Source organism: Pongo abelii, chromosome 13, assembly GCF_028885655.2.
Source record: "Pongo abelii isolate AG06213 chromosome 13, NHGRI_mPonAbe1-v2.0_pri, whole genome shotgun sequence".
NCBI lineage: Eukaryota > Metazoa > Chordata > Mammalia > Primates > Hominidae > Pongo > Pongo abelii.
In genome coordinates, this window is record NC_071998.2 from 120,169,800 (window position 1) to 120,185,920 (window position 16,121).

The following is a 16,121-nucleotide window of genomic DNA, read 5'->3' on the forward strand; positions in this document are numbered from 1 at the left end:
CATGACTGTAATCCCGGATACTCAGGAAGCTGAGACAGGAGAATTGCTTGAACCCAGGAGGTGGAGGTTGCAGTGAGCCGAGATCGTGCTGGTGAGCCACCTTGCCCAGCCATTTTTTTTTTTTTTTTTTGAGACGGAATCTCGCTCTGTTGCCCAGGCTGGAGTGCAGTGGCACGATCTTGGCTCACTGCAAGCTCTGCCTCCCGGGTTCACACCATTCTCCTGCCTCAGCCTCCTGAGTAGCTGGGACTACAGGCGCCTGCCATCACACCCAGCTAATTTTTTGTATTTTTAGTAGAGACGGGGTTTCACCGTGTTAGCCAGGATGGTCTCAATCTCCTGACCTTGTGACCCACCCGCCTCGGCCTCCCAAAGTGCATGAGAGGGGATTTATAGGGAAATTGACTCATGCAATTAATGGAGGCTGAGAAGTCCCCTGACAGACTATTTGCAAGAGGTGCCAGTAGCATGGCTCAGTCCAAGTCTGCAAGCCTCAGAACCAGGGACGCCACTGGGGTAATTCTCAGTCCAAGGCTGAAGAGCCTAGAATTTTAATATCCAAAGGGCAGGAGAAGGAGAATCTTCCAGCTCCAGGAGAGACAGAGACAGAAAGAGGAAAATCTTTTCTCCTCTTTTGTTTTTGTTCAAGCCGTGAACAAATTGCATGGTGCCACCCACGCTGAGAGCGGATCTTCCTCACTCAGTCCACTGACTCCCACGCCAATCTCTTCTGGAAACACCCTCACAGACACACCCAGAAGTCATGTTTCACCATTCTCTAGGTATTCCTTACTCCAGTCCAGCTGCCACCTAACATTAGCCAGCAGCACACATCCACGCTGCCAGACGTTTGTCAGTTGCAGTTCAGGTTTTCCCACCCAGGTGCTGATTCCAGGGAAGGTTTCTGCTCTGGCAAATCATGATTCTCTGTATCTACTTTTCTGCCTCTCCAGTTTGGGGGCAGCAGGTTACCCTGTGACCTAATTTTCTGATGAACTGAAAAAGAGCTGCTGGTTTTTCAGTTTGTTCAGCCTTTTTTTTTTTTTTTTGAAACGGAGTCTTGCTTTGTCGCCCAGGGTGGAGTGCAGTTGCGCAATCTCGGCTCACTGCAAGCTCCGCCTCCTGGGTTCAAGCGATTCCCCTGCCTCAGCCTAAGTAGCTGGGATTACAGGCGCATTCCACCATACCTGGCTAATTTTTGTATTTTTAGTAGAGATGGGGTTTCACTATGTTGGTCAGACTGGTCTCGAACTCCTGACCTTAGGTGATCTGCCCACCTTGGCCTCCCAAAGTGCTGGGATTACAGTTGTGAGCCACTGCCTCCGGCCCACATGCATTTATTAAGTTTACCATCTTATATGGGCATGGTTTGTGGTTCCCCAAAACAAGCACAATAGTAATATCAAAGATCACTGATCACAGATCACCATATCAGATATAATAATAATGATAAAGTTTGAACTACTGTGGGAATTACACACAGACCCTAAGGGAGTACATTCTGTTGGAACAATGGGAACAATAGACTTGCTTGGTGCAAGGTTCTCACAAAGCTTCAATTTGTAAAGACCACGATATCTGCCAAACGCAATACAATGAAGTTTGTTACAACAGCTGTTTGTTACAACAGCCCTAGGAATCGAATCCAAGGTGATAGGGTTGGGCTGTGTCCCCACCCAAATCTCATCTTGAATTGCAGTTCTCATAATCCCCACATGTCCTGGGAGGGACCCAGTGGGAGGTAATTGAATCATGGGGGCAGTTACCCCCATGCTGCTGTGCTGGCGATAATGAGTGAGTTCTCATGAGATCTGATGGTTTTATAAAGAGCTTTTCCCCCTTTGCTCAGCACTTCTCTCTCCTGCTGCCATGTGAAGGACGTGTTTGCTTCCCCTTCTGCCATGATTTTAAGTTTCCTGAGGCCTCCCCAGCCATGAGGAACTGTGAGTCAATTAAACCTCTTTCCTTTATAAATGACCCAGTCTTGCGCAGTTCTTTATAGCAGTAGGAGAATGGGCTAATACACAAGGCGATGCCAGAGCTCATCCTCTCATTCCTTAGATTTGAGAGTGGTTCCCAGGAGAGGCCTGAAGTATGTACTCTGACCCCTGAAACTAAGTACCTGTGCCTTGAGCAACAAAGGGTAGTGTTACCGCCATCCCAGGAGGGACATTCCTTGGTGTCACCTCAAGGGAGGGAGTCTGGTGCGTTAGCTCAGGGCACTCAGCTAAAGGGATGAGCGGCCCAAGGGCAGGCCCAAGCCCAGGGCTGGTCATGGGAGGCACCCTGTGCCCTCTGCCTGTTCTATGAAGACCAACTATCCACTGGCCCAGGACTGAGGGGTGTCTTGGGATGGGAAACATCCTGGGCCAAAGGGTCCCCTTAGGTTAGCCATTTCCTGTCCTGGACCCAACATCCTGCTACTTCTTCTAGGACTAGAGGAGGAGCTGGATTTCACCCTACCGGGACCCCACTCTATTGCCTTCTGACCACTGAGTGAAAAACCCACAGTTGCCTGGTAGGTCAATTCTCTCTCTGACACTCTCCCCCACATTGGACTCTGTGTCCATCAAATCAGTCTTTTTTTCCGAAGTGACAACATCCTAAGTCATGTCTTCATCATCTCAAGTGAATTGAGCTAATTTTTGTATTTTTTGTAGAGATGTGGTCTCACTGTGTTGCCCAGGCTTGTCTCAAACTCCTGGGCTCAAGGCATCCTCCTGCCGCAGCCTCCCAGTGCTGGGATTACAAATGTGAGCCACTGTACCTGGCCGAGAATAATATTAACAATACAACCAGCTTTAATTTACTAGGACTCACTCTGCCCCAATACTTTTGTCACTGGATCCTTTCAACAACTCTGTAAAGCAAGTGCTATCCTCACCCTCATTAACAGGTGAGGAAATTCCTATCATACTAAAGTAACAACACTTACATTGAGCTCCTGCAGGCCTTATAGCAGATTGTACACCTGGTGCCAGCGCAGGGCAGAAACTCAGGAGAAACAGATCCCAGCTGTGGCCCTCTTCTCTCCCCTGCCCCAGGCTTGGCCCCTTGCCTTCTCTGGGCACTGCCAGTTCTCAGGAAAGGCGGTGCCTTCTGTGTGTCCAGCTCACTGGCTCCATGGGGGTCAAGGAGCTGGGTGGCACCTGTGCTGGACACGGATATGCTTAAACAATTTTGCAGCCTTGGGGCTGGGGCTGCAAACCAGGATCGGCTTCCATTGCAGGGAACTGGCAGTGCATCCGGCCTATGTGTGGCCAGGTAAGACTGGGCATAGGAGTGAATGTTTGTTTGTTTGTTTTTTGACACAGAGTCTCGCCCTATCACCCAGGATGGAGTGCAATGGCATGATCTCGGCTCCCTGCAACCTCCGCCTCCCAGGTTCAAGCAATTCTCATGCCTCAGCCTCCCGAGTGGCTGGGATTACAGACGCCCGCCACCATGCCCGGCTAATTTTTTTGTGTGTCTTTAGTAGAGATGGGGTTTCACCATGTTGGCCAGGATGGTCTTGAACTCCTGACCTCATGATCTGCCCGCCTCGGCCTCCCAAAGTGCTGAGATTACAGGCGTGAGCCACCGTGCCCAGCCAGAAGTGAATGTTATGTTGCACCCTCCACAGGGTAGGTCTGTTCTATTACCACACCCAGGATCAAGCCCCAAGTAGACACCCAAGGAGGAGGGCAGTGGTGAGAGATGGGGGAAGGATTAGAACACAGGCTTTGATGACCTTGGCAGTGTGATGTGAGGCAAGCCATTTCACCTCTCTGAACATCAATTTTCTATGCATGAAATAAATAATAATAATTCATGGAGGCTGGGCATGGTGGCTCACACCTGTAATCCCAGCAATTTGGGAGGCTGAGGTGGGCAGATCACTTGAGCTCAGAAGTTCAAGACTAGCTGGGCAACATAACAACACCCTTTCTCTACAAAAAAAACAAACAAAACAACAAAAGGATCCAAATACAAGAGCTTGCACCTGAGCATGTGCACACATCTCTGTGTCTGTGTCTGTGAGCTTATGGGTGTGGTGAAGGTAGGTTCCAGGAACTTAGGAGGGAAGGACGGAGGGAGAAGCCATGAGGGGTTCTCAGCCAAGAGCAGAAGGGTACAGGGGGCCACGTAGGCTGCCTTAACCCAGCAACTTGGGGGCTTGTGGGCATGTTATTCCCGAGTCGGCCAGCAGGGAGCGCAAGGAGCCAGGCCCCTCGCGGCTTTGAGCTTGCTGGCCCAGGTCACAGAGCAACTTGCTGGCCCCAGGAGGGGACTACGCCTCACTTCACAGAGGAGGCCCAAAGCAGGGAGGGTGCTGGTCCAGGTTACCGCATAAGGCAGGACTCCTGACCTCCCAGGCATGCCTCCCTCCAATGCCCTGCGCCTCACCCCTTTTCTAGGAAGCAGGCCTTCCCTAGTCAGTCCCTCAACAGCCCTGGCAGTCACCTTTCATTTATCACACGCTTTCCTGTGCTAGGTGCCCCGTGAAGCCCTACAGGTCTCACCACTTAAAAATGTTTTTCAGGCTAGGCGCAGTGGCTCACGCCTGTAATCCCAGCACTTTGGGAGGCCGAGGCGGGTGTATCACAATGTCAGGAGATTGAGACCGTCCCGGCTAACACGGTGAAACCCCGTCTCTACTAAAAATACAAAAAAAAATTAGCCAGGCATGGTGGCGGGCGCCTGTAGTCCCAGCTACTTGGAAGGCTGAGGCAGGAGAATGTTGTAAACCCGGGAGGTGAAGATTGTAGTGAGCCGAGATTGCGCCATCGCACTCCAGCCTGGGCGACAGAGAGAGACTCTGTCTCAAAAAAAAAAAAAAAAGTTTTTCATTTAAAAAATTTTGGTAAAATACACATATCATAAACTTTACCATCTTAACCATGTACAGGTATACAGTTTTGGGAACTGTTTTCATCTTGTAAAACTGAAACTCTGTACCCATTAAACAATTACATCCCTTTACCCTCTGGCCCATAGCCCAGCCCATTTGCTGTCTCTACGATTTTGACTACTTGAAATCAGGTCCCATCACTTTTATTATTTATTTACTTATTTTTGGGGGACAAAGTCTTGCTCTGTCGCCCAGGCTGAAGTGCAGCAGTGTGATCTCAGCTCTCTGCAACCTCCGCCTCCATGTTCAAGTGATTCTTCTGCCTCAGCCTCCCGAGTAGCTGGGACTACAGTTGTGCACCACCATGTCCAGCTAATTTTTGTATTTTTAGTAGAGACAGGGTTTCACCATGTTGACCAGGCTGGTCTAGAACTCCTGACCTCAAGTGATCCACCTGCCTAGGCCTCCCAAAAGCCTAGGGATTAGAGGCGTGAGTCACTGCTCTTGGCTTCCCATCACTTTTAATCCTATAAGAAAGATTCCTTCAAGAGGCTAAGTGGTCAAGTACAGTGGCTTATGCCTGCAAGAGAGGCCAAGGCAGGAGGATCCCTTGAGCCCAGGAGTTCGAGACCAGCCTGGGCAACGTAGTGAGACCCAATCTCTACAAAAAATAATAAATGATCTGGGAGTGGTGGTGCACGTCTGTAGTCCCAGCTACTCGGGAGGCTGAGGTGGGAGGATCACTTGAGCCTGGAGGTTGGGGCTGAAGTGAGCCATAATCGCACCACTGCACTCCAGCCTGAGTGACAGAGCAAGACCATGTCCCTCCCCACATCCCTCCCACACCAAAAAAAAAAAAGGCTAAGTCACACACCCAAGGCCACAGCTAACAAGTAGCAGAGCCTATATATATATATAAATATATATATACACATATATATAAATATATATATACACATATATATAAATATATATATACACATATATATAAATATATATATACATATATATAAATATATATATACATATATAAATATATATATACATATATAAATATATATAAATACATATATAAATACATATATGAAAATATATATATAAATACATATATAAATACATATATATAAATATATATAAATATATAAATATATATAAATATATATAAATATATAAATATATATATATAAATATATATATATAAATATATATAAATATATAAATATATATATAAATATATAAATATATAAATATATATAAATATAAATATATATAAATATATAAATAAATATATAAATATATATAAATATATAAATATATATAAATATATATATAAATATATAAATATATATAAATATATATATATATATAAATATATATATATATATAAATATAAATATATATATATATACTTTTTTTTTTTTTTTTTTTTGAGACGGAGTTTCGCTCTTGTTGCCCAGGCTGCAGTGCAATGGTGCGATCTTGGCTCACTGCAACCTCTGCCTCCTGGGTTCAAGCGATTCTCGTGCCTCAGCCTCCCAAGTAGCTGGGATTACAGGCATGCGCTACCACACCAGGCTAATTTTGTATTTTTAGTAGAGGCGAGGTTTCACTATGTTGTCCAGGCTGGTCTCAAACTCCTGACCTCAGGTGATCCACCCACCTCGGCCTCCCAAAGTGCTGGGATTACAGGCATGAGCCACCACATCCAGCACAGAGCCAATATTTGAACTCAGGAGTCTGACTCCTACTTTCCAAAAGCCAAAGCAGCACAGATGCCTGGATGCTCAATGGGAAATGAGAGAATTTGGTCCAGTTACTCACATTTTATTGATGGGGATACTGATAATCAGGGATGGGGAACTGACCCACCCAGATTTCCCAGGACCAGGTTAGCAAAGTCCCAGTCCTGACATTTTTCTCATCCTAATAGGCTGGCTCTTCCAATGGGCGTTATGCACCTGGCACAGAGCAGCTGCTCAATAAACCTGCAGAATGAGAATGAATGTCTATCGCTTGCACCAGACTGTAAGCTTTGTTAGAACAAAGACTCTCTTCTGTTCATCTTTTTATTCTCAACATCTTGCACAGAGCCTGCCATATGGTAAGTGTACATCTCTTCAGTGAATTCCCATTATGTGCTATTCATTCCCTAAGCTAGCCACCATGTATACAAGGGTGACAGGATACCTTCCTTTCCTCCAAGGAGCGCACAATGTAATCAAGGAGACAAACAAGTAACTGGGCCATTTTAACATAATATGAGACTTAATATGCAAATATTCTTATAAATCGACAACAAAAGACCAGCATCTCAATAAGAAAAAGTGTGAAAAAGATATAAATGGGAAATTCACAAAAGCAAATAGTCGCTGGGTGTAGTAGCTCACACCTGTAATCCCAGCACTTTGGAAGGCTGAGGCAGGCAGATCACCTGAGGTTAGGAGTTTGAGACCAGCCTGGCCAACATGGTGAAACCCTATCTCTACTAAAATACAAAAATTAGCCAGGTGTGGTGGCAGGCGCCTGTAATCCCAGCTACTCGGGAAGCTGAGGTGAGATAATCACTTGAACCTGGGAAGTGGAGGTTGCAGTGAGCTGAGATCGTGCCATTGCACTCCAGCCTGGGCAATAGAGCGAGAGACTGTCTTAAAAAAAAAAAGAAAAGAAAAGAAAATAGTTGCTGGGCGTGGTGGCTCACACCTGTAATCCCAGCACTTTAGGAGGCTAAGGTGGGCAGATCACTTGAGGCCAGGTGTTCAAGACCAGCCTGGCCAACATGGTGAAACCCTGTCTCTACTAAAAATATAAAAAATATTACCCGTGATGTGCGCCTGTAATCCCAGCTGCTTGGGAGGCTGAGGCAGGAGAATCGCTTGAACCCAGGAGGCGGAGGTTGTGGTGAACTGAGATCATGCCACTGCACTCCGGTCTGGGTGACAGAGCGAGACTCTGTCTCAAAAAAAAAAAAAAAAGTCAATAACCTTGAAAGGATGCTGAAAATTAGTCATAATTAGTGATACGTAAATGAAAGTGAAGTACTATTTTTTGCCTCTCAGATGGGCGAAGACAACTTGAGACCCACCAAACTGATCCTACAACGTACTAAAAGGTGAGAATTTGTGATTTGAAAAGCAAGCACTAGGTTAAAAGTGTTCACTGGTATAAGTTTTGGAGGGCAATTTAATAATAACAACACATACCACTCTTTGAATCAACACTTCCTCTCTTAAAAGTTTTTTGTTTGTTTGTTTTGAGACAGGGTCTTGCTCTGTCACTCAGTCTGGAGTGCAGTGGCACAATTATGGCTCATTGCAGCTTGGACCTCCAGGGCTCACTGGGACCACAGGTGCACGCCACCATGCTGGGCTAACTTTTTATTTTTAGTAGAGACAAGGTCTGACTACATTGCCCAGGCTGGTCTTGTACTGCTGGGCTCAAGCAGTCCTCCTGCCTTGACCTCTCAATGTGCTGGGATTATAGGTGTGAGCCAGTGCACCCAGCCCTAAAAGCTGATCTTACAGGAATATTCACACGTATATACAAAAATATACACTTGGATGATTAACGCAGCACTGAGCATGAGAGAAAAAAACTGGAGGCAACCTGATGTCCATTAACCTGGGGCTAGTTCAATATCACTCTATCACTGTGTGGTTTAACCATAGAATGAACCATTGTGCAACCACTAAAAGGAATAAGATTGCTTTTAGCAGTCTGACATTGAAAGATATTCAGGTTATGTGAAAAATGCAGGTTGATTTCAAAACTTATTGCAAAGGGTTTTTTTGTTTGTTTGTTTGTTTGAGATGGAGTCTCGCTCTGTCGCCCAGGCTGGAGTGCAATGGCGCGATCTTGGCTCACTGCAAGCTCCACCTCCCAGGTTCACGCCGTTCTCCTGCCTCAGCCTCCTGAGTAGCTGGGACTACAGGCGCCCGCCACCACGCCCATCTAATTTTTTTGTATTTTTAGTAGAGACGGGGTTTCACCATGTTAGCCAGGATGGTCTCGATCTCCTGACCTCGTGAGCCACCCGCCTTGGCCTTCCAAAGTGCTGGGATTACAGGCGTGAGCCACTGCGCCCGGCCCTGCAAAGCTTATAATTAGAATAGTGTGGTATTAGCATAAAGACAGACATAGACTCATGGAATAAAATTGAGAGCCCAGTAATAAACCCAAACATCTATGGCCCACTAATTTTTTTTTTTTTTGAGTCAGAGTCTCACTCTGTTGCCCAGGCTGCAGTGCAATGGCACGATCTTGGTTCACTGCAGCCTCTGCCGATTCTTGTGCCTCAGCCTCCTGAGTAGCTGGGACTATAGGTGATCCACCCACCTCGGCCTCCCAAAGTGCTGGGATTACAGGCATGAGCCATCGTGCCCAGCCTGGCCCACTGATTTTTTTTCCTTTTTTTCTTTGGTGAGACAGGGTCTCATTCTGTAGCCCAGGCTGGAGAACAGTGGTGTGTGCAATCACGGTTCACTGTAGCCTCGACATCCTGAGCTCAGGTGATTCTCTCACCTCAGTCTCCCAAGTAGCTGGACATTTTTTTTCTTTTTTTTTTCCTTTTTTTTGAGACAGGGTCTCGCTCTGTCACCCAGGATGGAGTGCAGTGGTGCGATCACAGCTCACTTCAGCCTTGTTCTCATAGAGTCAAGCAATCCTCCTGCCTCAATTTCCTGAGTAGCTGGGACTACAGGCACATGCCACCATGCCTGGCTAATTTTTTAATTTTTTTTTTTTTTTTTTTTTTTGAGATGGAGTCTTGCTCTGTTGCCAGGCTAGAGTGCTGTGGCACGATCTCGGCTCACTACAACCTCTGCCTCTGGGATTCAAGCAATTCTCCTGCCTCAGCCTCCTGAGTAGCTGGGACTATAGGCGCACATCACCATGCCCAGCTAAGTTTTGTATTTTTAGTAGAGATGGGGTTTCACCATGTTGGCCAGGATGGTCTCGATCTCCTGACCTCATGATCTGTCCACCTTGGCCTCCCAAAGTGTTAGGATTACAGGCATGAGCCGCTGTGCCTGGCCAATTTTTTAATTTTTTGTAGAGATGAGGGTCTCACTCTGTTGCCCAGTCTGGTCTCAAATTTCTGGACTCAAGCAATACGAAGGCCTTGGCCTCCCAAAGTGCTGGGATTACAGGTGGGAGCCACTGTGCCTGGCCTTATTGATTTTTGACAAGGGCACCAAGCCTGTTTTTTTTTTTTTTTTGAGATGGAATCTCGCTCTGTTGCCTAGGCTGGAGTGCAATGGCACAATCTCGGCTCACTGCAAGCTCTGCCTCCTGGGTTCACACCATTCTCCTGCCTCAGCCTCCTGCATAGCTGGGACTACAGGCGTGAGCCACCACGCCCGGCTAATTTTTTGTATTTTTAGTAGAGACAGGGTTTCACCGTGTTAGCCAGGATGGTCTTGATCTCCTGACCTCGTGATCTGCCCACCTTGGCCTCCCAAAGTGCTGGGATTACTGGTGTGAGCCACCGCACCCGGCACCAAGCCCATTTAATAGAGGAAAGAATAGTCTCTTCAACAAAGGGTGCTGGGACAATTGGATATTTACATATAAAAGAATGAAGCAGGAGTTTCACCTCGTTCCATCTACAAAAATTAACTCAAAATAAACCAACAACTTCGAAAATTTTTATTGCAGAGATGGGGTCTCACCATGTTGCCCAGGCTGGGCTTTAACTCCTGGCCTCTAGCAATCCTCCCGCTTCGGCCTCCCAAAGTGCTTGGATTACAGGTGTGAGCCATTGTGCCCAGCCTGATCACATTCTTGATAATGTACTTTTTTTTTTTTTTTTTTGAGACAGAGTCTCACTCTGTCGCCCTGGCTGGAGTGCAGTGGCATGATCTTAGCTCACTGCAACCTCTGCCTCCTGGGTTAAAGCAATTCTCCTGCCTCAGCCTCCCGAGTAGCTGGGACTACAGGCATTCGCCACTACACCCAGCTAATTTTTGTATTTTTAGTGGAGACAGGGTTTCACCATGTTGGCCAGGCTGGTCTCGAAATCCTGACCTCAGGTGATCCCCCCGCCTCAGCCTCCCAAAGTGCTGCAATTACCTGGGCCCGGCAGATAACGTTCTTTGGTACACAAAACTTTTTAATTTTTATGAAGTCCAAACGTAGAAGTACCTTACAACCTAGCAATTTCACTCCTAGGTATATACCCAAAAGAACTGAAAACATATGTCCACACAGAAACATGTACACAAATGTTTATATCAACAGTATTCATCATAGCCAAAAGGTGAAAAAAACCCAAATTGTCCATCAATGGATGAATGGATAAATTGTAACATATCTGTACAATGGAATATTATTCAGCCACAAAAAGGAATGAAACATGTGCTGATACATGCTGTAACTTAGATGAACCTCAAAAATATATTAAGTGAGGCCGGGGCGACATGGCTCATGACTATAATCTCTGCACTTTGGAAGGCTGACGTGGGAGGATCATTGCTTGACACCAGCCTGGGAAACACGGCAAAACCTTGTTTCTACAAAAAATACAAAAATCAGCCAGGTGTGGTGGTGTGTGCCTGTAGTCCCAGATAATCAGATGGCTGAGGTGGGAGGATCGCTTGAGCCCGGGAAGTGGAGATTGCAGTGAGCTGAGATTGTGACACTGCACTCTAGTCTGTACAACAGAGCAAGACCCTGTCACAAACAAACAAACCAAACACACTAAGTGAAAGAAGCTGGAAAAAAAAGGTGACAGAGCTATGATTCCTTTTCTGTGAAATATCCAGAATAACAAGTCTATAGAGACAGAAAGCAGATGAGTGGTAACCAGAGGACGGGGAGGAGGGAATGGGGAGTGACTATTTGATGGGTACGGAGTGTTTTCCTAAGGGAACGATAAAGTTTTGAAACTACAGTGACATAATGTTTGTACAACATTGTGAATGCACTAAATGCCACTGAATTGTATACCTTAAAACAGTTACTTGTATGGTAGGTGAATTTTACCTCAATTACAAAAAAAAAAAAGTATGGTAATTTTTTAAAAGGGTTGAAGCACAATATAACCCATTTACATTTTTCAAATTGTAGAGACAAGCTGGCCGCGGTGACTCACACTTGTAATCTCAGCACTTGAGGAGGCAAAGGTGGGTAGATTGCTTGAGCTCAGGAGTTCGAGATCAGCCTGGGCAACATGGTGAAATCCCATCTCTACAAAAAATGCAGAAAATTAGCTGGCCATGGTGGTACGTGTCTGTAGTCCCAGCTACTCGGGAAGCTGAGGTGGGAGGATTGCTTGAGCCCAGGAGGTTGAGGCTGCAGTGAGCCAAGATCGTGCCACTGTACTCCAGCTTGGGAGACAGAGTGAGACCTTGTCTTAAAACAAAACAAAACAAAAACAAACAAACAAAAAAGGCAGGTTGAAGAACAATATAACTCTATTTGCATTTTTTTAAATTGTAGAGAAAGCTGGATGTGGCGGCTCACACCTGGAAAAGTGGCTCACACCTGTAATCCCAGCACTTTGGGAGGCCGAGGCAGGCAGATCATTTGAGGTCAGGAATTTGAGACCAGGCTGGCCAACATGGTGAAATCCCATCTCTACTAAAATTACAAAAAAAATTAGCTGGGTATGGTGGCAGGTGCCTGTAATCCCATCCCAGCTACTTGGGAGGCTGAGGCAGGAGAATCGCTTGAACCCGAGAGACAGAGGTTGCAGTGAGCGGCACTGCACTTCACAGAGCGAGACTTCGTCTCAAAAAGAAAAAAAAATTAAATACAAATACAAAAAATTAGCTGGGCGTGGTGATGCACACCTGTAATCCCAGCTACACAGAAGGCTGAGGCAGGAGAATCGCTTCAACCTGGAAGGCGGAGGTTGCAGTGAGCAGAAATCGCACCACTGCACTCTAGCCCGGGTGACAGAGCAAATCTCCGTCTCAAAAAAAAAAAAACTAGCACTTTGGGGAGCCGAGGCGGGTGGATCACCTGAGGTCAGAAGTTCAAGACCAGCCTGGTCAACATGGTGAAACCCCGTCTCTATTAAATATACAAAAATTAGGCAGGCGTGGTAGCGGGTGCCTGTGATCCCAGCTACTCAGGAGGCTGAGACGGGAGAATCGCTTGAACCCAGGAGGCAGAGGTTGCAGTGAGCCGAGATCACGCCACTGCGCTCCAGCCTGGGCAACAAGCACGAAACTTCGTTCCAAAAAAAAAAAAAAAAGAATATTCTGAACTGAACAGTGCTGCAGTCTTCCAGTGGTTTGATTTATGATACAGAATGAGCATTTCTTCTATGTTTGTTGCCAAGGCTGGAGTGCAGTGGTGTGATCTCGGCTCACTGCAGCCTCAACCTACCGGGCTCAGGAAATCCTCCCACCTCATTCTCCTGAGAGGCTGAGACAATAAGCACGAACCACCATGCTCAGCTATTTTTTTTTTTTTTTTTTTTTTTGTAGAGATGGGGGTTTTACGATGTTGCTCAGGCTGATGTTGAACTGGCATCACGCAATCATCCTGCCTTAGCCTCCCAAAGTGCTGGGATTACAGGTGTGAGCCACTGCACCTGACATCTTCTATGTCTTGGTGAATACGAGTCATCCTTAGTCATCCTTTGTGTTTTCAATGTTGTGAAATATATCTGGGAATTCCTGTTCTGTACATTTTGTGGTGAGATAATCCTGACTTTTTTTTTTTTTTTGAGATGGAGTCTCGCTCTGTCACTCAGGCTGGAGTGCAGTGGCGTGATCTCGGCTCATTCCAATCTCTGCCTCCCAGGTTCAAACGATTCTCCTGCCTCAGCCTCCTGAGTAGCTGGGATTACAGGCATGCACCACCATGCCCGACTTATTTTTGTATTTTTAGTAGGGATGGGGTTTCACCATGTTGGCCAGGCTGGTCTGGAACTCCTGACCTCAAGTGATCTGCCCACCTCGGCCTCCCAAAGTGTTGGGATTACAGGCGTGAGCCACTGCACTCAGCCCAGGGAGTTCCTTTAATGTGAAGTTTTGCTGGTATTATTTCCTCTAGGTCATTATCTTTTTCTTTAGAACCACTTTCCTCATTTATGTTGATAAGTTTGCCTTCAAGAAGTTTCTCTGGATGCAGATCTCAAGTTTCCCAAACAGTGAACAGCTGCAGAGTTGCCATCCCCACAGCTAGCTATTTCTTCCATTATTCCATTTATGTTCAATTTGTTTTTGTTTTGGTTTTGGTCTTGGTTTTGGTTTTGGTTTTTGAGATGGAGTCCTGCTGTGTTGCCCAGGCCGGAGTGCAGCTGTGTGACCTTGGCTCACTGGCATGGTGGCTCACGCCTATAATCCCAGCACTTTGGGAAGCCGAGGCAGACAGATCACTTGAGGTCAGGAGTTCGAGACTAGCCTGGCCAACATGGTGAAACGCCGTCTTTACTAAAAATACAAAAATTAGCTGAGTGTGGTGGTGCACGCCTGTAATCCCAGCTACTCAGGAGGCTGAGGCAGGACAATCGCTTGAACCCAGGAGGCAGAGGTTGCAGTGAGCCAAGATTGAGCCACTGCACTCCAGCCTCACAGCTGTCCAGGTGACAGAGCAAGACTCCGCTTCAAAAAAAAAAAAAATGTATGGGAGAACTGCTGCAATGGAGGCAGCTCAGGTGATCTGGCAGCACCGAGGAGGCCCAGCACCACTAGGCGTGGGGACCATAGTTGTGCCGAGGACCCTTCTGGGGTAGCTCTCAGGCATCTAAGATCTGAGGCCTCCCTGCTGCCAGGCCAGGGGCCGAGGGCCCGTGGCCTGTGCCCTCCTCCAACACACACCTCTATCAGCCTGGGCAACTACTGGCCATTTGCTTGACCCAAAGGCAGTGGATGACCCCTGGGCCCGTGGAATGCGTCACTGATGCATTCCAGGGGCTGATGTCAATAACCCAGGGGCTGATGTCAGCTATGCCACTGTCCCCCAACCCCCATTGGACCAGCTCTGCCCAGAAGCCTGTGGTGACACTGGACAAAGTCCAAAGCCTCCTCAGCCTCGCCTTTGGAGCTGGCTGGAATCCAGGCTTGGCAGCCTCCACCTTCCCTCCCTTTACTCTTTTTTTATTTTAGAGATAGGGTCTCGCTTTGTCACCTAGGAGCCTTGAACTCCTGAGCTCAAGTGATCCTCCTGCCTCAGCCGCCTGAGTATCTGGGACTATAGGTGCATGCCCCAACCCTCGGCTCAAATCCTTTGCTTTTTTAAAAAAAAAAAAAATAGAGACAGGGTCTCTCTATGTTGCCCAGGCTGGTCTTGAACTCCTGGGCTCAAGTGATCCTTCCGTCTTGGCCTCCTGAAGTCCTGGGATTACAGCTTGGATTATAGGCATGAGACACCACACCCAGTCATCCTTTGTTCTTTTTTTTCTTTTTGTTTTTCAGACAGAGTCTGGCTCTGTCGCCCAGGCTGGAGTGCAGTGGCGTGATCTCGGCTAACTGGAAGCTCCGCCTCCCGGGTTCACGCCACTCTCCTGCCTCAGCCTCCCGAGTAGCTGGGACTACAGGCGCCCGCCACCTTGCCCTGCTAATTTTTTTTGTATTTTTAGTAGAGACAGGGTTTCACCATGTTAGCCAGGATGGTCTCGATCTCCTGACCTCGTGATCCGCCTGCCTCGGCCTCCCAAAGTGCTGAGATTACAGGCATGAGCCACGGCACCAGGCCTTTTTTTTTTTCTTCTTGAGATCAAGCCTCTCTCTTCACTCTGTCACCCTGTCACCCAGGCTGGAGAGCAGTGGCACAATCTTGGCTCACTGCAACCCCCACCTGCCAGGTTCAAGTGGTTCTCCTGCCTCAGCCTCCCGAGTAGCTGGGATTACAGGTGCACGCCACTACGCCCAGCTAATTTTTTTTTTTTTTTTTTTTTGAGATGGAGTCTCACTCTTTCACCCAGGCTGGAGTGTAATGGCACAATCTCGGCTCACTGCAACCTCCGTCTCCCGGGTTCAAGTGATTCTCCCGCCTCAGCCTCCTGAGTAGCTGGGATTACAGGCACCCACCATCATGCCTGGCTAATTTTTGTATTTTTGTGGAGACGGGGTTTCACCATGTTGGCCAGGCTGGTCCTGAACTTATGGCCTCTGGTGATCTGCCTGCCTTGACCTCCCAAATTGCTGGAATTACAGGCGTAAACCACTGTGCCCAGCCACCCTTTGCTTTTGAATAAATGTTGCCCAACTTCACTCAAGCTGTTTCCCCTGCCTGGCATACCCTCCAATCCGAAACCCCTGGCAGGGCCTAGCCCCACCTTTACCTCCTCTCTGAAGCTTCTGTGTCCACCCAGGCCCTTTGCTGAACTCAGAAAGCACCT

At 47.2% G+C, this 16,121-nt stretch overlaps 1 protein-coding gene across 17 annotated transcripts in view; it reads right to left on the reverse strand.

Moving 5' to 3' along the window:
- Window positions 1-16,121, reverse strand: part of LOC100452866 (kynurenine--oxoglutarate transaminase 1) — a 57,902-nt gene that overhangs the window by 37,044 nt on the left and 4,737 nt on the right. Inside the window, exon 1 of one of the 17 annotated variants that reach the window (XM_063714070.1) lies at window positions 11,919-11,990. The exons of 15 other annotated variants lie outside the window; for them this stretch is intronic. The gene's annotated coding sequence lies outside the window, so the exon portion shown is untranslated. Of the gene's footprint in view, window positions 1-11,877; window positions 11,899-11,918; window positions 11,991-16,121 lie in introns of those variants that run through there. One more of the 17 variants, XM_054521168.2, reaches the window with a different exon arrangement.